This window comes from Grampus griseus, assembly GCF_964374135.1.
Source record: "Grampus griseus genome assembly, chromosome: 18".
NCBI classification, from domain to species: domain Eukaryota; kingdom Metazoa; phylum Chordata; class Mammalia; order Artiodactyla; family Delphinidae; genus Grampus; species Grampus griseus.
The window spans coordinates 45,954,558-45,966,980 of NC_139012.1; positions in this window are offsets into that span (position 1 = coordinate 45,954,558).

A 12,423-nucleotide genomic window follows, 5' to 3' on the forward strand; every position below is an offset into this window, starting at 1 on the left:
ATGGAAGCAACCTAAGTGTCCATCAACAGATGAATGGATAAAGATGTGTCACATATATAGAATGGAATATTATTCAGCCATAAAAAGAAGCAAAACTGAGTTATTTGTAGTGAGGTGGATGGACGTAGAGTCTGTCATACAGAGAGAAGTAAGTCAGAAAGAGAAAAACAAATACTGTATGCTAACACTTATATATGGAATCTAAGAAAAAAAAAAAGGTCATGTAGAACCTAGGGTAAGATGGGAATAAAGACACAGACCTACTAGAGAATGGACTTGAGGATATGGGGAGGGGGAAGGGTAAGCTGTGACAAAGTGAGAGAGTGGCATGGACATATATACACTACCAAACCTAAAATAGATAGCTAGTGGGAAGCAGCTGCATAGCACAGGGAGATCAGCTTGGTGGTTTGTGACCACCTAGAGGGGTGGGATAGGGAGGGTGGGAGGGAGGGAGATACAAGAGGGAAGAGATATGGGAACACAAGTATATGTATAACTGATTCACTTTGTTATAAAGCAGAAACTAACACACCACTGTAAAGCAGTTATACTCCTATAAAGATGTTTAAAAAAGTAACATTAGAATAAAAGGTGGTTCTTTGAAAAAAGTTGATAAAATTTATAACCCTCTAGGTAAGATTGCTAAGAAAAAAGAGAAAAGACGTTCTCAATATCAGGAAAGAAAATGAGGGTACCATTACAGATCAAACAGTCATTAAAATAATAAAAAAAGAAATACTTTAAAAAAAATTAAACTCATAATTTTGAAAACTTAGATTAATTGGAACAATTCTTTGAAATAAATTTTAAAAAACTATCAAACTTAACTAAAAAAGAAACAGATAACCTGAATAGCTCTAGATAAATTAATAAAATTAAGCTTGTGGTTAAATCCTGCCAAAGAAGGAAATAAAGACCTCAAAATAGCTTCACTAGGAATTCTCCCAAGTGTTTCAGGAAGGAATAATTGCGATTTCACAAAATTGCTTCCAGGAAACAAAAGAAAAAATAATAATATATCCAAACTTTTTTATGATGTCACAATAACCCTGCTACAACTATCAAAGATATTACAGGAATTGTTAACTAAACACCAATATGTCTCATAAAAATAAACACAAACATTCTTCCAAAACATTACCAAATTGAATCTAGCAACATGTGTAAAGGATACTACATAATAGCAAAATAAGGTTGTCCCAGGAATGCCAACATGGTTCCATTACAAACTCAGTCTAAGAAATCATAATAAGAAGAGAGTAAAAAATAAAAGTCATATGAACATCTCAGTAAATGACAAAAAAGCATTTCACAAAATTCAACAACCATGCAGGATATACACTCATCAAACTGCGAATAACATTGAATCTATATAACCTTATAAAAAAGCATCTACAAAAATCCTACTACTCACATCATACATGTATGAAAAACTGAATGCTTTCCCCCAAGATCAAAAATAAGATTGTCCACTCCCACCACTTCAAAACAATGATGTAGTGAATGTCCCAGTTAGTAGAATAAGAAAAAATTAGTAATAATAAAGAGCATAGTGCTTTAAAGGGAAAAAATAAACATGTCTCTATTCTCAGATGATTTAAGTATCTATGGAGAAAATCTAAAGGAATCTTAATAATGTTTTAAAAACTCCTGAAGTAATAAATGAATTTAAGAAAGTTGCAAAATACAAAGTCAACATAAAAAATCAATTCTATAACTGCACTATAAACAATTAGAAAATGAAAGGTAAAAGTATCATTTAAAATAGTTTCAAAAACATGAAATATTAGTTAAATATCTAATAATATATGCAAAATACGTATGCTGAAAACTGAAAAACCATGATAACACAAATTAAAAGATACCTAAATCAATTTCAGGGGCATAATTTGCAGTATTTTTGGTACATATTCATAAACTGAGTCCAAAATTTCCATGGAAAGGTGAAATAAATGTAATTTATTCTGTTTAGCCAAAACAGATTTGAAAAAGAGGAACAAAATTAGAGAACTTGTCCTCAAGAATTACTATAAACTACAGTAATCCTGACAGGGATTAGTACTCCCATGTACTTGAAAAATACACATAAGAAAGAGTTGGCAGGTAGGCTGGACTCTTTTGGCTTCTAATCCATTATAACATGAAGGTACTAAAAGTTTGTTAGAGGTTAGTTTTTTCTTTTTTTTTTCCTTATTCCCATCTATAGTAGATTTTTCTTCTTCCTGTTTTACCAGTTAATATATCAGCTGTAGGTGTTTTAAATCCTAGAGTTTTATTTAGGTGGCTTTAGTTCTGTTCTCTGTTGAATTTTAAAGATTGTATTTTTGTAATTCACTCTTTTCTTTTTAATGGAGAGGGTGGCAGGTTTATGGTTTTTCATGCTGTTGTTGTTTTTCATAATGTTTTTCATGAATTTATGTATTCCAACCAGAAGTACATAATGCACTATTAGTCCGAGTTTTAAATTAAAAAAGTAAAACATGTTTCTCAGAAAGAGTATATTGAATTTTCTACATGCCACTGAATAAAGGTAAAATAAGGTTAGTAATGATGTTCTCCACATTTATTTAATGCTTACTCTGTGTCAGGCACTGTCATAAGCATCCCTAGTTACTCATGCACCAACTCTTACAGTATCTATCAAATGAAAAAGATGATGTTAATTTTTTTGCTCAATGTTACATAGTTTGTAAGTTGTGGAATTCATAGTTGAACACTTGTATTCTAATTACTGAGAGAGGTTTCTCTTCCAAGTTTCTGCTCGATCAAAATCTGGAAGTTGAAACAATAAACACATTTCACAGTCAATTTCATAACATTGAGCCATACTTCCTTCTTTTTGGTTGTTTTTACTTATGGAAGTAATATATCTTTACACAGTTACACTTAGGTAAAAATGTATTAAGGCAATCTCAGAAAAATACATCTTCATCATCTTATGGTTCTGTTCCTCTAACAATAACATTACAAAGCTTAAATATTTTACCACAGTCAACAGACATTCTGTCAAGCATTTGTGTGTGTCTGCATTCATTAATTTCACCTCACCTCCATTTACTAATTAAATATACAGCAGAATTTGTACTTATGTTCCTCTCCTTTGACACTTTGATGCCAGTAGAATGTCATTCTATTCTCATCCCTATAAATTCCAGTTCCAAAAATGTCATTTTTAAAAGGTCATTTCTGGTCTGTCACTCTGGGTAGATGTACCTCTTTTCTTGAAAAGGGAAAGTTAAGTAGATTTCTTAAAGGTATAATGATTCATTTTTTTCTTAAATTCTTATATGCAAAACATGGTCAAATGAATCATTTGAAAAGCTTAGATATTCTCATTAGCCTTGAAACATGTAATATATAAGAAAGTTTCTATAATGTATTATTTCATAATTTTCATGAATTCTTATGTAACTTTCTTGGTGAAACCCTAAGCTGGCAAATTGTACTGAAAAGTACTATGAACTCAACAACAAAGATATGTTCAAAAAAAGTTGTCAGTACTAAATCAGAAGTTCTGAAATTTTGCCAAAATTATATTCAATAGTCTCCTTTCTTTAACAAGGTTATAATTTTAGTTTTAAGGAAGCAAAAAAAAAATTCATCCTTTGACTTTCACTATACACAGCTTTGGATATCCTTGTTTATGAATGAATAATTATGTTATTTGTTAAGATTTTTGGTATTTAATGACATTAATGTATTTAAAATACTTTCAAAGCATAAGCAATTATGTCATCCAAACTACTAATTCCACTGAGAATTCAATGAATAAAGTCATCAAAACTGTTTTAGGTTTACATATTTATGAATGCCTTATGTCCACCTTCACATTCTGATCAATTCAAAATTACTTCTCTCTCTGCTCAGTTGTAGCCACTACATTTAAGCTAACTATATAATGGAAGAAATGTGTATGATATCTGTGGTAGGCAGAATTGTAAAATGGTTACCTAAGATTCCTGGCCCCTGGTTATTTAATCAAACAATAATCTAGATACTTTTGTAAAGGAATTTTGCCAATATAATTTAGGTTACTGATCAGTATTTGAGAGATTATTTTTATGGGTCTAATGTAATCACAAGCAAAGTTCTCTCCAAGTGGCAGCAGAAGAAGTCAAAGAAATTCAAACATGGAAAGGATTTGATATGCTGCTGCTGGCTTTAAAGATGGAAAGTATCACATGCAAGAACTGGAGAGTGACCTTCAGATGATGAGAGCAACTCCTTGAGATTGCCAGCAAGGAAATGGAAACCAGAGCCCTACAACTGCAAAAAACTAGATTTTGCCAAAAGCCTGAATGAAGTAGATTTTTAGAAGTGGATTTTTCCCTGAGCTTCCATGTGTGAACCCAACATTGCTGACACATTAATTTCAGCCTTGTGAGGCTCCAAGTGAAGAAATGTCAAGCCCACCTCTACTTCAGACCTAAGAAACTGAGACTAAAACAAAATGGGTGTTGTTCTAAGCTGCAAAGTTTTTGATAAATTTGTTATGCAGCAATAGAAAGCCAACAATATATTTAATTCCATCAGTGTGACACAGTAGATCACAAGGCACAAGATAATTATTTAAACATTTTGCCAGTTCTTCCATCAGTTCATTGTAATTTTGTACTTATTGTGTTCTTCTCTTCCAATTATTATTTGGAATAATTTGGAGGTCAAATAATAGATTTTAATTAGGTTGAACTGGAATGTTCTAGATGCAATGGAAGTCATTATCTATTGTTCATCTTATGCAAATTATTGTAATTTTTAAAGCATGATAGGCATTTTATCTTATGTATTTATTATGACTATTAGTCCAATAAATCAGAAACTTAGATATTTATATTTTAATACTAAGTTAAGTTATTCAAAAAGTATCTGTTCTCTAACTAGAACCCTCAAAGCACTACAGCAGGTACTGGACTTAAAATGTTGAGCACAAAATATAAGGTCCTGAATTAAATCATTCAATAAAGTTATTATAAAAATAAATATATAACTATAATTGTAAGAACCCCTATGAAGAAAAAGAATATACTGCTGTGAAAGTATATAATATTGAATTGTTCCTAGTTTAGGGTTTTAGGAAAAAGCTTCTCTGAAGAAATATATATCAAGCTGACATTGGAAAGATGAGGAAGAACCGTATAGATGAAAAAAGGGGGAAAATTATTCCAGATAGAGAGAACAACGTGTGCAAAGCTTTTTGGTGGGATAAAGTTCAATTCCTTTAAGAAACTGTGAAAAGACCATTGTGCTGAAGTGGTAAGAATGTATTGGGTTGGCCCAAAAGTTCGTTTGGTTAATGAATACATTGTTCAATAAAGTTCTTGGTGAAAACGAAAAATGTGTCTTCTATTTTTTACTTAAAACCAAAGGAACTTTTGGGTCAACCCAATCCCTGGGGTTGAGACTTAAGATTTATAAGCAGGAGGCTAATCATAGTGTATTGGAGGTTTTGTTAAGGATTTTGGTGTTCATCTTAAACAAAATTGAGAGAATCAAACCAGAATTATTTGGCAAATTCAAAACAGAATTTTTAAAATTCTGCTTTGGTTTGTGATTTGATACTATGTTGGAAGGAGCTGGTTAGAGAATGAAAGAGTGGTAGGAAGAAATTAAAGTATTCTAGGCAATAGATTATGCTTAATTGGATTAAGGTAGTAACAGTGAGTGTAGAAAAAAGTACTTGAGTAATTAGAGGTACTCAAAAGTTATATATATATATATATATATATATATATATATATATATATATATATATATATATATATATATATATATATATATAACTCTTTGATATATTGAATGTGGAAGCTCAAGGAATTCTTTATGATAACTTATATATTTCTTTTTTAACAACCTGGATATACAGGGGTGACATTTCATGAGACAGATAATGTAGGAAAGAGTCTATCAAGAGAGAGAAAGATTATGAAGTGACCTAGGGCATATTAGATTTGTTGTTTTATTTGGGACATCTAGATAAAAATTTCAAGTAGTGAGTTGGCTGCATTGTTCAGAATTTTAGAGAAGAGTTGAAAGTCTATGATGGGAATCTTGAAGTCCTTGACATATGTATAATATTGGGGACAGTGTACATAAATGAGGAAATAGGACTCTATTTCCCTCTAGTTCCCTACATTCAGGGAGAGATATAAGAAGCTAAGAGGAACTGAGACTTGTTGAATATACACACTGTTTAATGACAGAATAAACAGTGAGACTAAAACAGATTTACAAAAGAGATGGGAGAAAACCCAGCAGAGAGTAGAGTTGTGGAAATCCAAGAGAGTACATGTTTCCAAAAGGAGCAGGAGAATAACACTGTCAAATATTTCTGAGAGTGCAAGTGAGATTTTATATATATATATATATGGAAACTATGCTTGGAACCACCATGATTGAGAATTCTGTTATTCATCTTTTAGAAAAGCTATTTAATAGTTACGTATGGGGGATAGCTTCAAGATGGTGGAGGAGTAAGATGTGGAGATCACCTTCTTCTCCACAAATACATCTACATGTGGAAGAGCTCCTACAGAACACCTACAGAATGCTAGCAGGAGATCTCAGACTTCCCAAAGCCAGGTGGCAAACAGAGTTTTGGTGTTCCAACCGGGTGTCAGGCCTGAGCCTCTGAGGTTGGAGGGCTAAGTTCAGGACACTGGTCCACCAGAGACCTCACAGTGTCACATAATATCAAATGGTCAAAGCCGTCTCAGAGGTCCCCATCTCAATGTTAAGACCCAGCTCCACTCAATGACCAGCAAGCTACAGTGCTGGACACTCTATGTCAGACAACTAGAAAGACAGGAAAACAACCCCACCCCTTAGCAGAGAGGCTGCCTAAAATCATAATAAGTTCACAGACACCCAAAACACACACCGGATGTTGTTCTGCCCACCAGAAAAACAAGATCCAGCCTCATCCACCAGAACACAAGCACCAATCCACTCCACCAGGAAGCCTACACAACCAACTAAATCAGACTTACCCACTGGGGGCAGACATCAAAAACAGCAGGAACTATGAACCTGCAGCCTGCAGAAAGGAGATCCCAAACACAGTAAGTGAAGCAAAATGAGAAGACAGAAAAATACACAGCAGATGAAGGAGCAAGGTAAAAACACAACAGATCAAACAAATGAAGAGGAAATAGGCAGTGTACCTGAAAAAGAATTTAAAATAATGATAGTAAAGATGATCCCAAAATTGGAAATAGAATGGAGAAAATACAAGAAACGTTTAACAAGGACCCAGAAGAACTAAAGAGCAAACAAAAAATGATAAAAAGCACAAAGAATGAAATTAAAAATTCTCTAGAAGGAATCAATAGAAGAATAACTAAGGCAGAAGAATGGATAAGTGACCTGGAATATGAAATACCGGAAATAACTAGTGCATAGCAGAATAAAGAAAAAAGAATGAAAGGAATTGAGGACAGTCTCAGAGACCTCTGGGATAACATTAAATGCCCCAACATTCGAATTATAGGGGTCCCAGAAAGAGAAGAGAAAAAAGAAAGGAGCTAACAAATATTTGAAGAGATTGCAGTTGAAAACTTCCCTAATATGGGAAAGGAAATAGCCAGTCAAGTCCAGGAAGCACAAAGAGTCCCATACAGTATAAATCCAAGGAGAATTACAGCAAGACATATATTAATCAAACTATCAAAAATTGAATACAAAGAAAAAATATTAAAAGCAGCAAGGGAAAATCAACAAAAAACATACAAGGGAATCCCCATAAGGTTAAGAGCTCATCTTTCAGCAGAAACTCTGCAAGCCAGAAGTGTGTGGCAGGACATATTTAAAGTGATGAAAGAGAAAAACCTACAAACCAAGATTACTTTACCCAGCAAGGATTTCACTCAGATTCAACAGAGAAATTAAAACCTTTATGGACAAGCAAAAGCTAAGAGAATTCAGCATCACCAAACCAGCTTTACAGCAAATCCTAAAGGAACCTCTCTAAGCAGGAAACACAAGAGAAGGAAAAGATCTACAATAACAAAACCAAAACAATTAAGAAAATGGAACACAAATATCAATAACTACCTTAAATGTAAATGGATTAAATGCTCCAACCAAAAGACATAGACTGGCTGAATGGATACAAACACAAGACCTCTATATATACTGTCTATAAGAGATCCAATTCAGAACTAGGGACACATACAGACTGAAAGTGGGGGGATGGAAAAAGATATTCCATTAGAATAGAAATCAAAAGAAAGCTGGAGTAGCATTCTCATATCAGGCAAAAGGGACTTTAAAATAAAGACTATTACAAGGGACAAAGAAGGAAATTACATAATAATCAAGGATCAATCCAAGAAAAAGGTATAAGAATTGTAAATATTTATGCACCCAACGTAGGAGCACCTCAATACATAAAGCAACTGCTAACAGCCATAAAAGGGTAAATTGACAGTAACACAATAATAGTAGGGGCTTTTAACACCCCATTTTCACCAATGGACAGCTCATCCAAAATGCAAATAAATGAGGAAACACAAACTTTAACTGACATACTAAACCAGGTGGACTTAATATATACAGGACATTCCATAAAAAAAAAAACAAAAGCCAGAATACTCTCTCTTCTCAAGTGCTCATGGAACATTCTCCAGGATAGATCATATCTTGAGACACAAATCAAGCCTTGGTAAATTTAAGAAAATTGAAATCATATCAAGTATCTTTCTGACCACAATGCTATGAGACTAGATATCAATTACAGGAAAAAAATCTGTGAAAAATACAAACACATGGAGGCTAAACAATACACTACTTAATAACCAAGATATCACGAAGAAATCAAAGAGGAAATCAAAAAATACCTAGAAACATATGACAATGAAAACACGATGATGTAAAACCTATGAGATGCAGCAAAAGCAGTTCTAAGAGGGAAGTTTATAGCAATACAATCCTACCTCAAGAAACAAAAAACATCTCAAATAAACAACCTAACCTTACACCTAAAGCAGTTAGAGAAAGAAGAATAAAGAAACTCAAAGTTAGCAGAAGGAAAGAAACCAAAGATCAGATAAGAAATAAATGAAAAAGAAATGAAGGAAACAATAGCTGAGATAAATAAAACTAAAACCTGGTTCTTTCAGAAGATAAACAAAATTGATAAACCACTAGCCAGACTCATCAAGAAAAAAGGAAGAAGACAAATCAATAGAAGTAGAAATGGAAAAGGAGAAGTAACAACTGACACTGCAGAAATACAAATGATCATGAGATGTTAATACAAGCAACAATATGCCAAGAAAATGGACAATCTGGAAGAAATGGACAAATTCTGGACAAAATGGACAAATTCTTAGAAAAGCACCACCTCCTGAGACTGAACCATGAAGAAATAGAAAATATAAATGGACCAATCACAAGCACTGAAATTGAAACTGTGATTAATAATCTTCCAACAGGGGCTTCCCTGATGGTGCAGTGGTTGAGAGTCTGCCTGCTGATGCAGGGGACACAGGTTCATGCCCTGGTCCAGGAAGATCCCACATGCTGTGGAGCAGCTGGGCCCATGAGCCATGGCCACTGAGCCTGTGCATCCGGACCCTATGCTCTGCAACGGGAGAGGACACAACAGTGAGAGGCCTGCGTACCGCAAAAAAAAAAAAAAAAAAAAAAAAAAAAAAAAAAAAAAAAAAATCTTCCAGTAAACAAAAGCCCAGGACCAGATGGCTCCACAGGTGAATTCTATGAAACATTTAGAAAAGAGCTAACATCTATCCTTCTCAAACTCTTCCAAAATATAGCAGAGAGAGGAAAACTCCCAAACTCATTCTATGAGGCCACCATCACCCTGATACCAAAACCAGACAAATATGTCAAAAAAGAAAACTACATACCAATATCACTGATGAGCATAGATGCAAAAATCCTCAACAAAATACTAACAAACAGAATCCAACAGCACGTTAAAAGGATCATACACAATAATCAGTTTGGGTTTATCCCAGGAATCTAAGGATTCTTCAATATATGCAACTCAACCAATGTGATAAACCATATTAACAAATTGAAGGAGAAAAACCATATGATCATCTCAATAGATGCAGAAAAAGCTTTTGACAAAATTCAACACCAATTTATGATAAAAACCCTCCAGAGTGCAGGCATAGAGGGAACTTACCTCAACATAGTAAAGGCCATATATGACAAACCCACAGCCACCAGTGTTCTCAACGGTGAAAAACTGAAATCATTTCCACTAAGATCAGGAACAAGACAAGGTTGCCCACTCTCACCACCACTCTTCAAAGTAGTTTTGGAAGTTTTACCCACAGCAACCAGAGAAGAAAAAGAAATAAAAGGAATCCAAATTGGAAAAGAAGAAGTAAAACTGTCACTGTTTGCACATGACATGATAAAGTACATAGAGAATCCCAAAGATGCTACCAGAAAACTACTAGAGCTAATCAATGAATTTTGTAAAGTAGCAGCAAATAAAATTAATGCACAGAAATCTCTTGCATTCCTATACACTAATGATGAAAAATCTGAAAGAGAATTTAAGAAAGCACTCCCATTTACCATTGCAACATAAAGAATAAAATACCTAGGAATAAACTACCTCAGGAAACAAAAGACTTTTATGTAGAAAATTATAAGACACTGATGAAAGAAATTAAAGATGATACAAATAGATGGAGAGATATACCATATTCTTGGATTGGAATAATCAACATTGTGAAAATGACTATACTACCCAAAACAATATACAGATTCAGTGCAATCCCTATCAAACTACCACTGGCATTTTTCACAGAACTAGAACAAAAATTTCACAATTTGTATGGGAACACAAAAGAACCTGAATAGCCATAGCAATCTTGAGAAAGAAAAATGGAGCTGGAAGAATCAGGTTCCTTGACTTCAGACTATACTACAAAGCTACAGTAATCAAGAGAGTCTAGTACTGGCATAAAAATATAGATCAATGGGACAAGTTAGAAAACCCAGAGAAAAACCCACAAACATATGGTCACCTTATCTTTGATAAGGAGGCAACAATATACAATGGAGAAAGACAGCCTCTTCAATAAATGGTGCTGGGAAAACAGAACAGCTATATGTAAAATAATAGAATTAGAACACTCCCTAACAACATACACAAAAATGAACTCAAAATGGATTAAAGATCTAAATGTAAGGCCAGACAGTCTAAAACTCTTAAAGGAAAACATAGGCAGAACACTCTATGACATAAATCACAGCATGATCCTTTTTGATCCACCTCATAGAGTAATGGAAATAAAAACAAAAGAAATAAATGGGGCCTAATGAAACTTAAAAGCTTGTAGAATCAAAGAAACCATAAACAAGACATAAAGACAACCCTCAGAATGGGAGAAAATATTTGCAAATGAAGCAACTTACAAAGGATTAATCTCCAAAATACACAGGCAGTCCATTCAGCTCAATATCAAAAAATCAAACAACCCAGTCCAAAAATGGGCAGAAGATCTAAATAGACATTTCTCCAAAGAAGATATACAGATTGCCAACAAACACATGAAAGGATGCTCAACATCACTAATCATTAGAGAAATGCAAATCAAAACTACAATGAGGTATCACCTCACACGAGTCAGAATGGCCATCATCAAAAAATACACAAACAGTAAATGCTGGAGAGGGTGTGGAGAAAAGGCAACTCTCTTGCACTGTTTGTGGGAATGTAAATTGATACAGTCACTATGGAGAGCAGTATGGAGGTTCCTTAGAAAACTAAAAATAGAAATACCATACGACCCAGCAATCCCACTACTGGGAATATACTCTGAGAAAAGCATAATTCAAGAAGAGTCATGTACCACATTGTTCATTGCAGCTCTATTTACAATAGCGAGGACATGGAATCAATCTAATTGTCAATCGACAGAGGAATTGAAAAAGAAGATGTGGCATATATATACAATGGAATATTACTCAGTCATAAAAAATGAAATTGAGTTATTTGTAGTGATGTGGATGGACATAGAGACTGTCATACAGAGTGAAGTAAGTCAGAAAGAGAAAAACAGGTACCATATGCTAACACATATATATGGAATCTGAAGAAAAAAAAAAGATTCTGAAGAACCTAGGGGCAGGAAAGGAATAAAGATACAGACATAATGAATGGACTTCAGGACATGTAGATGGGGAAGAGTAAGCTGGGATGAAGTGAGAGCATGGCATGGACATATATACACTACCAAATGTAAAATAGCTAGTGGGAAGCAGCCCCATAGCACAGGGAGATCAGCTCGATGCTTTGTGTTCACCTAGAGGATTGGGTTTGTGAGGGTAGGGGAGAGTCGCAATTGGAAGGAGATATGGGGATGTATGTATATGTATAGCTGATTCACTTTGTTATACAGGGGAAATTAACACGCCATTGTAAAGCAATTATACTCC